The sequence below is a fragment of the Tupaia chinensis genome, unplaced genomic scaffold, assembly GCF_000334495.1.
Source record: "Tupaia chinensis unplaced genomic scaffold, TupChi_1.0 Scaffold000164_1, whole genome shotgun sequence".
Taxonomy (NCBI): Eukaryota; Metazoa; Chordata; class Mammalia; order Scandentia; family Tupaiidae; genus Tupaia; species Tupaia belangeri.
The window spans coordinates 5,291,163-5,307,053 of NW_006159638.1; the positions used below are offsets into that span (position 1 = coordinate 5,291,163).

Genomic DNA, 15,891 nt, shown 5'->3' on the forward strand with positions numbered 1-15,891 from the left:
AGTTTTAAGTTGCCAGGTCTGAGACTTGAGCCATTGTTGGTCATGTGGGAATCTCTGTTGTCTGAATGAGTTAACAAACAAATAATTTTCTAGAATAGTACATAGTAAAACTGATTTTAAAAATCCAAATTTTTGTTTTTAGAGATTGGCTAAAAATTGTTTACCTAACAGGTTTTTCAGGTTTTTAGATACATATGGCATGAGGATATAGCAAAAGTAGATATTTTTATTCATTTTAAAGAAAAAGCCAGCAACACTTAGTTATTTGTAAAATAATTAATAGGTCCTAACAGTAAGAAAAATGAGTTATTTCTGTTTTTGTCTAGTGTTAAACTTAAGGTCTAACCAGTTAATACAGAGATGTTACAATGTTCAAACTTAGCTTTTGTCTCTTTTATATTGTCTGTTTAATGCTTGTAGCCATTTTGTTTCAAAATAAGTTATAATGTTTGAATACACATTTTTTACTTTGACACTTTATTTGTCAGAGTGTGGGTTAACTTGCCAGAGACAGACAGAAATAGAAATGGAAAGCACTCCTGAATGAGGCATGATCTTGCTTCAATCCATTGTCCTCCATTTCTCCACATTGTCAGGATTTAGAGCATGCATGCACATATGCCCAGCATGTTTTTCAAGCTGTTGGGGCCAACATTTGAACTATCAGCAGTATCTGTCTCCCTTAACTACTAAGCAAATGCTCACTTAGATGAATCATTCTAACTTTTAATTATGAAACTCAGGTTAGTATTTAAAAGAACATTTTAAAAATCAAGTTTCTACGACTGTGAACAGAAACATTTAACCAGTTTTTCTGCTAATTTTTTTCTGTGAAGATTGACAAAAGCATCTGGTAATTTTCAGACTGTTGGTTGGAAGGGAGGAGACTTAAGTTCCTTCCCCGCCTGGTCATGTGATTGTTTTGTGACCTTCAGAAAAATCACCAAATCTTTCCATTATTCTATTTAATGTTTGCTAATGTTCCTGATTTGTATGGTATCTCCTCTCCTGTGTTTCTTGTTCATGAAGATTTATATATTATACCCACACTTAGGAACCAGTCTTTTTAAGACTCAGGCATTTATATAAAGGAAAAAAAAAAAAAAAGAAAAAAAGAAAAAGCACCTGCCTGTAGGCTAATTGTTTTTATATTAGCTCATTTGTGAATTATTTTATTAATTTATTTTCTTTTGTTTGGGTGTGTTCCTTGTTACAAAAATATAAACTGACCTCATTTTGTAGAAGGGCGGCACTCCTAAAACAGAAACCATGTTAAGATCACCTTTTGTTTAATGTTGTTAGACTTTTTAGCTATGCTTTCAACATGTTGTAGCACTGATTTATTCATAGTTGATTGCTCTCCTTCATTGAGTTGTCCGAAATAATATCCTGAGAGGTTACAGAATCCATTAGAACGTACGATGAATTTAAATGCTTTCTTTATGTCTGTACTGTATTGTACTTTCCATTACTTTTCATCTACCTTTGTGTTCTTCAATCACTGGTTTATTATATCATCTTACAATTCCCAACGATTGCTCAAGTTTTTGTGTGTGAAAATTAAATATTGTAATTATGTGCTGAGAACCTCTTTCAGAGGCTTGTTATTCGCTATCATCCATTGTTATTAACAGGCACACGGATGATATGAGTCTCTGGTTCAGATCTCCAGAGAATATCATTAACTTCTATCACTTTGAGAATAATCTTTTCCTTCTCACTCTGTACTTTTCATTTTGTCACAAATCTTTAATTTCAGACAAGATTTAATTTTCCTATTGTAACTTGTTTTCTAATAGCGTTTTACAAGGAGAAATCAGTTTAAAAATTAGAAAAATATTTGGAAGTCTGAATAAAGTACTGATAATCATTTGAAACTTATATTTTAAAACATTTTTTTAAAGATGGACATCAGGTTCTGAGATTTGTTTATATCTCCATCTGCAATCATAAATAAATAGAAGTAGTATTGTCTCTTAAAAAATAGAAACATAATTTTGACTATACCAAAATAATTAAACAAGTTTCAAAGTAATCATTTAGTCTTAAAAGCCATAATGACATACAGGTATTATTGACACGTAACTTGTAAATAAACATTTTTATATTAGGGGTCTGTGACATAGAATTTAATAATTTTACTCATGTATATCTTAAACATATTTGCAAGCCAGTATCTTTCAAAATTCTTAAATAATTATTGCTTTCTGAATTACAATTAAACTATATAACCTACTACTTATTCTAAGAACATAGCACATGTTACAAAGTCATTTCTAAATCTATGTAATATTAGTTTTTTGTTATATCAAATTATATAGACACATTTATTTTATTTACTGACATAAGAGAGTTACGAATATCTTAGAGTGCTGATAGGATTTCATGATAATTATAAAAGTACTTGTGTGAATGGACTTCTAGAGTAAGAAATAATTTAAAATAATAGAAAGTGGATTTTGGGTTGAGTAAAGGCTTAGTAGGTTCACATCCTGGGACCTGAGCAGGCAGGGCACAGGTGTTCTTGTCTACAATCGAGGCCAGCTGGGCTAAAAGTGGACGATAGTATGAAGACATTGTTGAGGATGACAGTTTCTCTTTCTCCAAAAAAGAAATAAATAAACAAAAAAAATCAGGAAGTGAATTTTTTTTTTTTTTGGAGAGATTTTCACTGTAGGGCGCGTGCACTCGCCAGACAGACAGAGAGAGACATAGAGACAGAAAGCGAGAAATCACCCCCCAAAGGGGATGGTCACGCCGCAATCCCTTCTCCTCCATTCTCCTCTCGGGATCTTGGGCACGCACACACACGCGCCCGGCATGAGTTTTAAGCCACCGGGCCCGGGACACGAACCGCGGTCGACTACGTGGGAGTCCAGCGACATAGCCATTACGCTAACTGCTGGTTCCCAGGAAGTGAATTTTTAAGGTATTAAGAATAGTGGCTTGGAAAAATATTTAATATTTTATTTTGTGACAAATGTGGTTGCCAAGCCTAGGGCATTGAAAGAAGGAGGATTAGATATTCATGTATTTACTAGAAATTTTCTTAAGAAAAACACATGCTTTAAATGGAAAGAATACTAAACTACAATTATAATTTGCTCTGAAATTGTTTAGCTGTTGTTAACTGTTCATTGTTAACTGACAGAAGTTGCTGTTAAGGCATTATCAACATAATCCCTAATCTTGAGGTGGAGTTTATATTTTAGAGTGTGTCTCCCATTTTGTCTAATTAAATTAGATGATCAAAACAAGATTCCCATATAAGCAAATCGAGCTACATATTAGGCATTTTCTTGAGGAGTTTTTATTTGATTTCTATCAGTTGCACTGCTTTTTTCCTACTAGCTAGAGTTGTATTTTATAATTATTCATTTTATTTTTAATAATCTCAGTTTTCTACCATTAGCAATGTATCTTCTAAATATGTTCCTCACCACCTTCATATTTTTAAGAATAAAAAAAATTGTACTCGTATTTGAAAAAAGCACTTTTGAGACCTTTAAAATCATGTCATCACTAAAAAAAATATATGAATCCTCTGTTGAATATCATCTTTTTTCTGAAGGTTGAAATTAATTTTATGCTTTGTCTTTATTTTTGGCGTTAAGGTTGATAAGGCTGATGTGTACAGTGTTTAAGTGATATGTCTTGTTTACACTTTTCTGTGGTCCATTACCATAAAATTTCAGAGGAACCATATGATTATGGTCTTAGAGGTTGTCCTGTAAATATACTAATTTTGTTCCATTTCCCCACTGTCCTTGTCAGTAGAATGGCTAAATTTCATCCTGTTCTTTTTGTTTTTGTTTTGTTTTCTGAAGGATTTATAAGTCTGTCAACAGTATGGATTAATTTTATACCTCTGTCATCAGAAAATATTTTATCCTAACAGAGTTTTGGTTGAATGTAAAGTATACTTCATACTCTTGTGGACAAATATTATGGAGAGATACCAGGTCAAGAACAGAATCCATTCTTATAGAATCTTTAAGTTGTAACTTCATTTTTGTGTTGAGTGTTGTTTAGCACTGAAGAAATATGTGGTAAAACAACTTGTCCGGATGCAACTCTCAATGTATATTATTTAATTTTCAACCTAATAATCTGTTACTAGAGTGTCAGATCCCTCTAGCACTGAGTCATCTGCAATTGTCATCATCCAATGAATGCAATAGTCTTTATAACATGACTAATCATGAAGGCACTGGGAACAATAGAACATAACATATTTCTAGATTTTCCTGCATGATCTCAAAAACCGTGTCCCAGGTCCTATCTGTCAAGCTACAATCACATCCTCATTGACTTCCAAAGGTTTCTTATGCCCAAAGCAGTGTCAATCTTCTTTATCTTCTGAAGCCCAAATAATGCTTAGTCTGTTTCGGGGGTGCAATTTGTAGCCTACTGGGCTGCAGTGCTAGAAGTCATGTGACCAAATGTGGGCTTGGATCTCTGGCGTAGCTGGCCTGAAATGTGCCAGACACATGTTGCTGAAGATTCTATGGAGCTTGAGGAAGAGGATCAGGGTGAAACCAGACCTAGTCAAAAGTGCTCTCTCTCCCTCTCTCACATGCAGGTACATGTATTCTATCATGGATTTTAAAAAAATGAAGATTTCATTGCTTCGTCTTACCTACATCTGGAGAGGAAACTCAGAAATGTCCATCCCTAGCCTTCTTGCTCTTCCACGTGTCTTCTAGACCTCACTGAGAAATTTACAATGACTATCATTTTTTCTTTTATTATTAAGGTGATTTGAATCAGAGTGAAAGTAAATACATAGAGTAGTAAGTTAAAATGAATAGCATGGAGCAGACTTCCATTCTGATGAGCCATTCTTAAGGCAAAGGCTCTTAGCATTACTTCGGTATAGCTCCCTCTATTATCTTCTTGGCAGAGTCATAGAAAAAGTTGATTTTTCAAGAGAAAACACACACTGATGAGTTAGCAAATCCCCCCCCCACACACACACACACTTAAATAAACAGGCAAATGATTCAAGTATTAAAGCATTTTTCAGTTTTACTTCAGGTATAATTTATAGTATATAAATATTCTTTCTTAATTCATTAAGCTTCCAGCCAAAATTAGATTGTCCAGTATGTTGCATATTCTCTGTGATACTCTGGAGATTCAAAGCTATAGTGTAACAAGCAGAAATATCCCCAAACAAGCTTAGGACTTACTCTGGGTTGCCAGGACAGTGAGTCAGCTGGGATTTGAAGGTCTCCTCTTGCTTTCTTCTTCAGGAGGAGTTCCACCAAATGTAACTTCCCACAAGGCCCATCACACAGGTGTTTCCCCAGTTAATAACTATCATCAAGCACCAATGAGTGCCCTAGTGGTTAAGGCACTGGGCTCCCACATGGCCAAATGTAGTACGAGTCCTGGATCCAGAAGTTTGAAACTAATGCTGGGCATTTGTGTGCGTATGCCCAAAATCCCAGGAGGAGAATGGAGGAGAAGAAATTGCAGAGTGACCATCCCCCTTAGGGGGTTATTTCTCACTTTCTTTCTTTCTGTCACATGCTCTATAGAAAAAATCTCTTTCTAAAAAATGTAAACAAATAACTGTCACCAGCTGGTATCAAAACTAAGACTCTGTTTTTTTTCTTTTTTTGAAGAGGTTTTTGCTATAGGGTGCATATGTTCACCAGAAAGACAGAGAGACACAGAGAGACAGAAAGTGAGAAATCACCTCTCAAGAAGTATGGCCATGGTGCAATCCATTCTCCTTCATTCTCCTCTCGGGATCTTGGACACACATGCACACATGCCCTGCGTGAGTTTAAGCCGCCCGGTCTGGGACTCGAACTGCCGTCGACTATGTGCGAGTCCAGCGACATAGCCATTATGCTAACTGCTGGTCCCAAAATTAAGACTTTTTGATACTCAGATTGATTGATAATTTCTTCTTCTACGACTGACAAGATTGAGCTCCCACTTAATCCACTGAGAGAGAGAAAGTGGGACCCTTTCCATTAGAAGGCACAGCTAGCTATGCTTTATATATAGAAGAGACCTGGATCAGATGCCCTGTCTGGAGGTGATGGGATGACTGCAGGGCCTGTGCCTTCTCTCCTGACTCTGGCTTGTAAATTTGCAGGTTACATTGTTGGGGTTTGGATTCCTGTGAAGGGGACTTGGCTTTTCTTGTAAAACAGGTCAAGAGATGGCTTTTTCAGGGGATAGCAGACTTTTACGAGACAAAAAATATGGTTTTAGGTCCTCACTGTTTAGCATCAGGAACTGTAGGGCTTTTGGGAGATTGTAAGTCTTTCTGTGTGTAGGTGAGAGAAAAAGAACCCTTAATCCAAGTGCTCTTGATAGATAACTTGGAATAATGTTTAGACAGTCCTGCTCCTTATACTCTAAACATTGGCATACCATGTTCCATGTTCCACTAATTTTAGAATTAAGCAATGATAAATCAAAAATTATAGTGCAAAGAAATGATTGTCCATAATCATATGGCAAATGTAGTCTGTCATGAAGGTATGACAGAAACAGCTGTTCACTTTCCTAAAAAAAATATTATTTTTATCTTTCTTAGTAATGGTACCCTGTACTTGAAGCTGTGAACTTGGCCTTTTAATTGAAAGTTGCTTTTCCTGGTTTACTTTGCAGCTGGGAGAGCTGAAACTAAATTCTGGCCACTGAGGTATAGGTATAAGCTTTGGTTTTTATTTTGTAGAAATCTACTGAAAATAGTGGAATTCAACCTCATCCCTTGCTTCCTTTATTCTTCTGCCTATGACACAGTGGTAAAAATGAAACTCTTGAAATTAGTTAGAGCTAGGAGAAAGAGATACAGCCCCAAGATGTTGGATGAGTGAACTAGTTGTCTCTGAGGACGGGAGAGCCAAGGCAGCTTCCCAGAATTGACAGAATTGGCTATTCCAGTGGTTTGGATTTGAGAGAGCTACTGATGAGGACAGAGGTATGGAACTCCAGGACAAAGACATGACTACCATGGCAGTTTGCAAGTGTCCTTGTGCACTGAGAAGACAGTTACCTTTGTGCTACCATAATGCTGGGCCTCAGTTTACTTTTTGATTTCTAGTGGGTAATGATCAGACGTCAGCAGTGGAAGTCAGAAGCTCAGGCAGGAAGCAAACACATTAGGATAAGACAGAACAACTGCATGGCCCAGAATTGCAGTTTAGGGAATTAAACACGTGTGTATGTATGTACATATATGTTTATGGACCTTTATATATGTGTGTATGCATATATATATATATATATATAATATGTGTATATATATGTGTATATATATATATATATAATATGTGTATATATATGTGTGTATAGTCCTAGACTGCCATAGTACTCTTTTTTTTTAACTATAATGTCTTTATATATATAAGTACAACAAACATACACAAAATAGGAATTTTTATTTTATGTGACTTTTTAAACATATTTATTGAATATGTCAACAAAACAAAATTACAGCAAATGAGTATTTTCTCAGCATTTATTATGAGATAATTATTTAATGTTATATCCCTCTTTATCCAAATTCTTTCCACATATTGAGCTTATCATAGGTACTTTAAGTTGCAAGTCAAAATAAAGAACCTGTCTCTGATTAAAATATAAATGATACATGAAAGCACCTCAATGTGGCAAGCTGAATACATGTGACTTACCTGCTCATAACGCCATCCTCTGAATGCTCTGCTTCGTCTACTAGAAATAATGACAAACCTTCAAGATTTCAAAGAATCCATGCAGATTTTACTCCAAAGGTTATTGAAATGTTTCTAGAGAGTTGACATGGTGGCTTTTATAGATTATGAAGATGGTAATTAAAAAATAGTATTTATCAGAGTAACACGAAAAAGCATCCCAGCATGCTGTAAATGATAATAGGAATCTTTAATCATTTAAAACTATTACATGTTGTCTTTGTAATATAATCCTGGGCTTTGAGTGAAGCAAATGTGGCTTATTGATAAAGTCTTTTGGTTTTTAGGTGTTGACATCTTGAGTGAAATGCTTAGAACTAATAGTTTTACTAGAAAAATTGTCAGCTTTGAGTTTCCTCTCAAAAATAGTTATTAGATAATGTTAGTTTACAGAAATGGGTTGATTTTCATACAAGGGTGAAAGTACCTAACACTGTGATCTTTAATGCTTTTTATTAATCAAACACAATTAATCAAGCACACTAAATCTTTTGCTATTAACAAAAATTTATTTTGCCCAAAATAATTATTTAACAATTGAAATTATCTTAGAAATATATTGATATTAGAAAGATTAACCACTAACCAGTGGCATGGTGGTTAAAGAGGCTGGATCCCACATGGCTGACTGTGCAGTGGTAATCCCAGTCTTACTAGCTTGAAAAACATGCCAGGTGCATGTGCGTGTGCGTGGGCATGAGTATCCAGCATCCCAAGAGAAAAGGGGATTGTGGCATGGCTACCCCCCCTGGAGAGAGATTTTTTACTTTCTTTATCCCCCTCTCTCTCTCTCTGTCCCTCCCTGGGTATACATCCTATGTAAAAACAAAACAAAATAAAACAAATTCATAGAAAAATTAATTATGGGAAAAACATAAAGGAAACTTTGGAATACATTTTTTCAGTTATAAATAAAAGAGATTCAATATTGTAGTCTATCAGGGGATAAAATAACAATCTAAGTCTTCATATTATGTGCATACATTAGTGATGTGAGACACTGTTCTGTGATTTGTGATTGTTTGTGTAATTTAATTTCTTTATTTTTCCATGTATCCTTGACTTTATTTCCCTGTTTTGCCTCTTGCATTCTACGTTGGTGTTGCTAGTTATGCAGAAATAGAGTTTCCCCGCAAAGACAGTAAATTCCCTCAGGGAATCATCCTTGTCTCATTCAGCTACAGGTATGTAATTTTGAGTCTTACCCTATGCCTACTCACTGCTGCCCACTGTGAAAATCTCTCCAACAGTGCCTTAGAATACTTCTGCCCCAGAGGCCTCCTACTGCAAATTCTTTGCAGTATTTAGTTAATTAATCCAACAAACAAACACACACACACACAAACAGCCAAACTGATTAAGAGAGCAATTTCTGTTTATCCATTGTCTTAAAACTATTTTTACCTTTGACTCAGTAGTTTCAGTTTTTTGCATATTTGAAATAAAACAAAACAAAGCTAGATTTTGACAACTTCTGTGTGCTAAGGTATTTACAGCCATTTTATTTATAATATTCAAATATATTTTTTAAAGATTTTAAAAATTGATCAAGAAGGAAATTGGAAACCATGACAGGACTCATAAATGTTATATATTTACATAAAATTAGATGGTAATACAAAGACAAAATGGGTATTTTTTTATTTCAATGTTGCTCTTTTAATTAAAAACGGGTTTTTGTATTCATGAACTAAAATGAGAACAAATGCATGAAAATTTTAAGTGCAAAAAATTATAAATGCATAGTAAAACATGTACTATAATTATAACTTTATGTTTTAATTTAAAAATAAACAAATTTGGGGGGCCAGCAGGTGGTGTGGTGGTTAAGGGTGCTTGGCTCCCACATGGCTGATTGCAGTTCGAGTCCTGGACCTGGTGTCTTGCTTTTTCTCTCTCCTTCTCTTTTTTTTGATTTCCTATTTATCACCTTGCCATTTTCCACCCTCCTCTCACATTGTCTCTGGTATCTACAGTTGCTTTCCATTCCTTTATTATTTTTTCTAAAGCACTAGCTTACAGTGTCAATAATGGCAGTGTTAATTATGAAAATGTTTTCATACACAGTATTCCCTGCTACCAAAGTAGCTCTTTTTTCACTTTACATTTGTCAAAAGAAAAGTGCAGAGATAGAGTATAAAATAACTTCATATGCTCCAAGTCTATTATCTTCAAATAATGTTACATCATCAAAATAATGCCTCTTTGAGATGATAATCTGTAGGAGAGCTTTTAAAATAATATTCTTGTTTTCTTTTTCTGACTCTGCAAACTTTATTGCTGAAAAGCTATATATTTTGTTTCTGTTACGAAAACATTTCTTGGTTTATTTTTTTTCAGTGGTGGTATAATTGGAAATAAACAGAGATATGCAAAATTACAGTGTAACAGTATTAACAATAACTATTTACTATATAGTAAGTGTTATATGCCAGTTCCTTGAAAACATTTGGTAGGAAAAAATTTTTGTGCACTTTGAGATAACTCCACAAAATAAAAAAAAAATCATTTTAAAATTTATTTTTATTTATTTTATTTGGGAAAGGGAACATACACTCACCAGAGAGAGACAAAGAGAGACAGAGAGAAGGAGAGGAGCATAGCACTCTCCATGGGTAACAATCACATCACAATCCCTTCTCCTCCAAGTTCCCCTTGTTTGGCATTTCGTGCACATAGGCCCATGTACCCGATGTGTTTCTCAAAATGCAGTATCTGATATTCAAACTGTGCAGTTAGCCATGTCGGATCCAACTTTCTATATCTCCAGGCCACAAAGCTGGCCCAACATCGCCATTTTAGAAATGAGGATTTAAATTTGAAAACAGCTCATGTATCTCTTGATAGATGAATACATAAAGAAAAGGTGGTATATACACACACAATGGAATATTATTCAGCAGTTAAGTAAGAGGGAGATCCAGCTATTTGTGACTACATGAATGACTCTGAAAGACATTAAAGTAAGTGAAATAAGCCACATGTCTCTCTAGATAAATACTGTGTGCTCTCACTTGAAAAAGCTGAATGTCTAGAAACAGCGAGTATAATGGAAGTTGCCAGGGACTGAATGGGTGGGGCAAATGGGGAGATTTTGATAAAAAATGCCAACATTTCAGTTTTACAGGATAAATACATTTTGAGACCTAATGTACAGCATAGTGACCATAGTAAATAATACTATATTGTATATTTGAAATTACCTAAGAGTAGATCTTAAGTGGTCTTACCATACAGAAACAAAACACACCTACGTAATGTTATGAATGTGTTTGCTTTTTTTTTTTTTTTTAGCTTCATATAGGGCTCATGCACTGACCATAGACAGAGAGGAGGGAAAGTGAGAAATCATCACTCAGGGAAGATGGCCACACTGCAATCCCTCCTTCTCTCGGAATTTTGGGCACACATGCACATGCATCTGGTGTGATTCACAAGCTACTGGGTCTCAGACTCGAATCGAACTGTGGAGCTGGTAGGATCCAGTGCTTTACCCTCCATGCCACCTGCTGGCCCAAGTGATGAATGTGTTCTTAATTCAATATCAAAATGTCATGTTGTATACCTGAAATAAATATAAAAACTTCATAAAAATTATTTATTTATTTATTGAGAAAGACTGAGAGAGAGACAGAGGGAGGTATCCCAATAGGTCTCAGCACTTGGAGAGCCCTGTCCAGCCTTCCCAGCAGCTGGGATCACTGGCGTGACTGGTGTATTTTGGTTGACCTAGAATCCAAACCTGGGCCTTTCCCACATGGCCCCATATCCCACAGTAGGTGGTACATCTTACCACGGGCACCACCATAGCTGGGCCATGTGCAACTTTTGTCAATTAAACCTCAATAAAGATATGAGGCTTAGTAAGAAAAAAATATGCCCAATGTCATCTACTTCTGAGTGGCATAGCAGCTGAATCCCATCTCCAAAGCCTGTGGTTTCACTTGTAACATTAGTGTTTTAACATGGGTTTGCCTGCAACCCAAAATAAGAGACTAGCTGAGCACTGCAAACTCAGTTTAGCACTGCTGACACACGCATGTGAATACACACATTACTTTGTCTTTATAGATATAACAATTTAAAAGGCATCATGTACTAACTTGCCACTTCTCTTTAGCTTGTGTCCTAACAATCTGATACTACATTTTCATAGAGTAGATCCACCTCTTCCTGTCCGAGCAACAGGAAAACAAACTTCCTTTTTCCAGGAGTGGCCTCAAGAAGTAGCCAAACGTCTTGGCCAATTGTTGTCAGAAAAACATCTGAATATCAATTATGGAAAAATCGGTATTATTATTATACACAGAATGATCTAGTATTCTAATGGCTAGCACTAAACTGTGCTGTTGAGGTTAACTCTCTACTTATCTGGAGGTCTGATTTCTGACTGGCTTCCTACCCAACTTGCACAGATATCACCGTTCAAAATCAAATCCATTACAGGAAGCATGTTACTAAATAGCTAGAAATCAGAAATAGATAGATCTGGACTAGCATTCTGGGGAAATTCCTGTCCTTATCCTCATGTACTCCTGCTGCACAGCTGCCGTAGAGCTAAAATCATTGCAGGATTTTAAATCTTCAGGATCAAACGTTTGCTCCTTCATGTCTTGCCTATTGATTCCCAAAGAGCAAAGCAATGTGCAAAGTAATAGGGATGTCTCTGTGAGCAAGACAGTTAGGAGCCTGGCAAAGCTTATTTTATTGTTTACACTTGTAATATTTCAACTCTACCTCAGCACCTAGAACTATTTACTTGGAACTGCCACTTAAATATCTAAAACACTTTTCAAAGCTATACTTCTCCATTTCTCCTTTCCTATTGAAATATCCCTACCTTGGTATCTAATTTATAGGTGATTTCATCGTGTCTGTGAATTGAGAGTCAATCCTTCAAATCACCCTTGACTTCTCTGTCTCACACCCATCGGTGAATTCTGTGTTTCACCTTTGTAATCTGGTCAGCATGGTTCCATTTTTCTCTGTCACTGCCCTGGTCCAAGGCACCATTGTCACTGTATTGGATTTCTCTGTCAGTGTCTTTTTAAAATTATTTTTTCTCTCATTTTATTATTATTATTTTTAAATAAGCTTTGTCCAAGTTTATTTACTGATAGTTCTTCCTGCCTTTCCCAGCCCACTGCTCTGTGCTCTTCCACACTCAGAATCAGGGAGGGGCTTCTCTGTCCTCTCAGCTGTGATTTCTGGGGAGTAGTTGTCAGTGGGAGATGACAGTGGGAGATGGCATCCCGCAGTAGCCTTCCCTGGGGCCTGCAATTCCAGCCAGGCCAGCTCCCTCAATCAGGCATTCCGGAACTGCGTGACTGCTAGGTCTTCCATTTAAGATTGGCTTTAATTCTGCTGACGTGACAGTCAGGTAGCTATTTTTCTCTGCCAGCTGGATCACCACTGTGTGAGGCATGTTGCACTCAGTTGGAACAAACTGAGGTAAGTGCACCCACAGTGAGAACGTCCAAGCCAGTGCTCAGTGCCTTTAATTTTTTGATGGCCCTGATCAGGCTGTCTTGGCTGAATTCCTGGCAAACTTGCTGCTTCCTTTTAACATCTGTTGTTGTAGTTACTCCAAAGTTATCGGACTATCATTCCAGTGCTTCAGGGCCAGGCACACTTTGATAATCTGAACACCCGGCAAATGATGTTTGTCCAGCCTTCAGACAAAAATCCCTTACCAGTGGCTAGAGGCGACACCTCAAAGACATTCTTCTGGCTCTCTTGCTTTTAATTGCCGGCCAAGTCCTCCAAACTGGTCTGAATACGTCCAACTGCTTTGACATCTGGGCCAGCTGGTTCTCAGGCAGTCTCTCATTGCTTGTACTAGGCCTTGGCAAACATCCTGGCGATGATGCTGGCTCCCACCCTGCAGCCGCGCATGCCACCCTTGGGCTCTCCAGCCTCCCAGCTGCCAGGACCTCAGGTTTTTGCATCCCGTGCTATACTGCTAGCTCCTCAACACAGAAGCCCAGCTCTGTCTGTCCTAACTGGCCTTTCTATTCCCACCTTTGGCACTTTTACAGTACATGCTCAACATAGCAGTCGGTGATCCTTTAAAAATGTAAGTCCTAACATAATGCTTCTCTGCTCAAAACCATGGAATGACAATCTGTGTTCATGCAGAATTGAAGCCATAGCTCTTCCAATGATCCAAAGGGCCCTGCAAAGCCTGTGCTCGGTGTTACCTCTCGAATGCCACCTTCTATAGCTCCTCTTGCTCCATTGCCAACCCCAATTAAACCCCACTGGTGCGAGTGCAGATCTCTTTGGGAAATTTATACTTACAGGTTTCTCATCTGAAAACATTTCCCCCTAGTTTTTCTATGGCTTTTTCTATCTGGGTCACCTCCTCAGCACTGGCGCAGAGCTTTTTACCTCATGTACCTGCTTAAATGTCCCCTTACAAATGAAGCCTTTCCTGACTATTTAAAACCCAAAGCCCTAAAATAGTCACTTCCTTTTATCCTCCTCTATTTACCTCCACAATATTTACCACTATCTGAGAAGCTATGCGTTTTAATGATTTATCTTTACCTTATATTAAAATATATGTAATATATTTTAATTCTCCATCTAGTGCTATACTTTAATTATTTATCTTTATATATTTTCTGATAGATTGTAGGAACCAGGAGAGTACAGTAGAGCTTTTTCACCTACTTTGGACTATTTATTATGACACACAGTATGTAAAACAGTACCTGGCATATAGAAAACCACTCAGTAAATATCATTGAATGATTAAATCAGCAAATCAGTCCTTAAATCCGTCAATTTTGAATAGCAAATGAATAAAGACCAATTAAGTGAGTAAGACAGGTAACAACCTTTTGAAGTTAGAAGACTAAAAAGGAAGATAAATATACAAATACGTATTATATATATATAATATATATGTATAAATACATATATATTATATATATGTAACATTGGTGTATACTGATACACAAATATAGAAGCATGAATTGTATCCACTGTAAGAAATTGAACATTTTATTTTTATTTTCCTTGATTGGACTGCCTTTGTAAACGTTTTGTTAGGGACCAAGGTACCTCCTGATCAAAGCATCAGGAAGACCAATTCGTGTCACTACTAAATGCAAAGCTGGGGAACAGACCTCCCTGTTTCTGACATAACGTGAAGAATTCCGAGGTTCCTAAGACCATTCTCAGGTTTGATAATTTAATAAAAAGCACTGACAGTGCTCACTGGAAACTATTAAACTCATGGTTATAGTTTGGTGCTATGAAAAGATGCAGATTAAAATCAGCCAAGGCAAGAGATGTGAGGCTATGTCCAGGAAAGCTACAGATGAGGAGCTTCTGGTTGTCTATTCCCCGTGGAGACATGGGCTGTGTTAACTCCTGGCAGCAATGTGAACACATGCACAGAGTATTTCCAACTGGGGAAGTTCACTCTATTCTTGATGCCCAGAGATTTGATTAGATTTTGGTCACATAGGCATGCTTGACCTATTACATGACTGAGCTCACTCTCCAGTCCCTCCAGAAGTTAAGCCAATTAAGTGTGACCCAAAGCCCTCACCTTAAATCACACTGTTAATGTCAGCTACTTGATGTGTTCCAAGACCTTCAGGTCAAAAGGACACTTTCATCAGGCAGGACATTCCAAGAGTCCAGGAGCTAAAAGCAAAAGCCAAATTTCTCTTTGGGCAAAGTTAAATGATTTACTACATATAAAACCTCATTTGTGAGAGAAAATTCTTTCAGAGTATAGCATTATTTCTGTTATTCATATATTTTCCCCAGCCCAGTGCTTCCATCCCTTCAGAGCCTTGATTACTTCTATAAATATAACACTCTTTATTTCAAGAATTTCTGCTCACCCTCCAACTACATGGTGAAAGTGGACAGTAATCCGATTCTATTGAAGACCTTTATCAGAATCGTTTATTTTTTTAGCTTATTTCCTCTAAAAGACACACACACACACACACACACACACACACACACACACACAATAAGAGAGAATGATAAAGAGAGAAAGGCATGCCCAGCAGGGTCTCACACCATAACCTATCCCAACCTTAACCAGCTAGCATCATAGGCACATATTCATATGTGTGGTGTATACAGAGAGATCTTGAGATACAAATCCAGGACCTTCCTCTGAGTTCAACTGTGTTATTACTGTGGTACTGTCTGTCCTCCTCTG

The 15,891-nt window shown here is 36.8% G+C and overlaps 1 pseudogene; it reads right to left on the reverse strand.

Moving 5' to 3' along the window:
- Positions 1-12,806: 12,806 nt before the first annotated feature.
- Positions 12,807-13,648, reverse strand: LOC114007389 (vacuolar-sorting protein SNF8 pseudogene; annotated as a pseudogene).
- Positions 13,649-15,891: the final 2,243 nt, after the last annotated feature.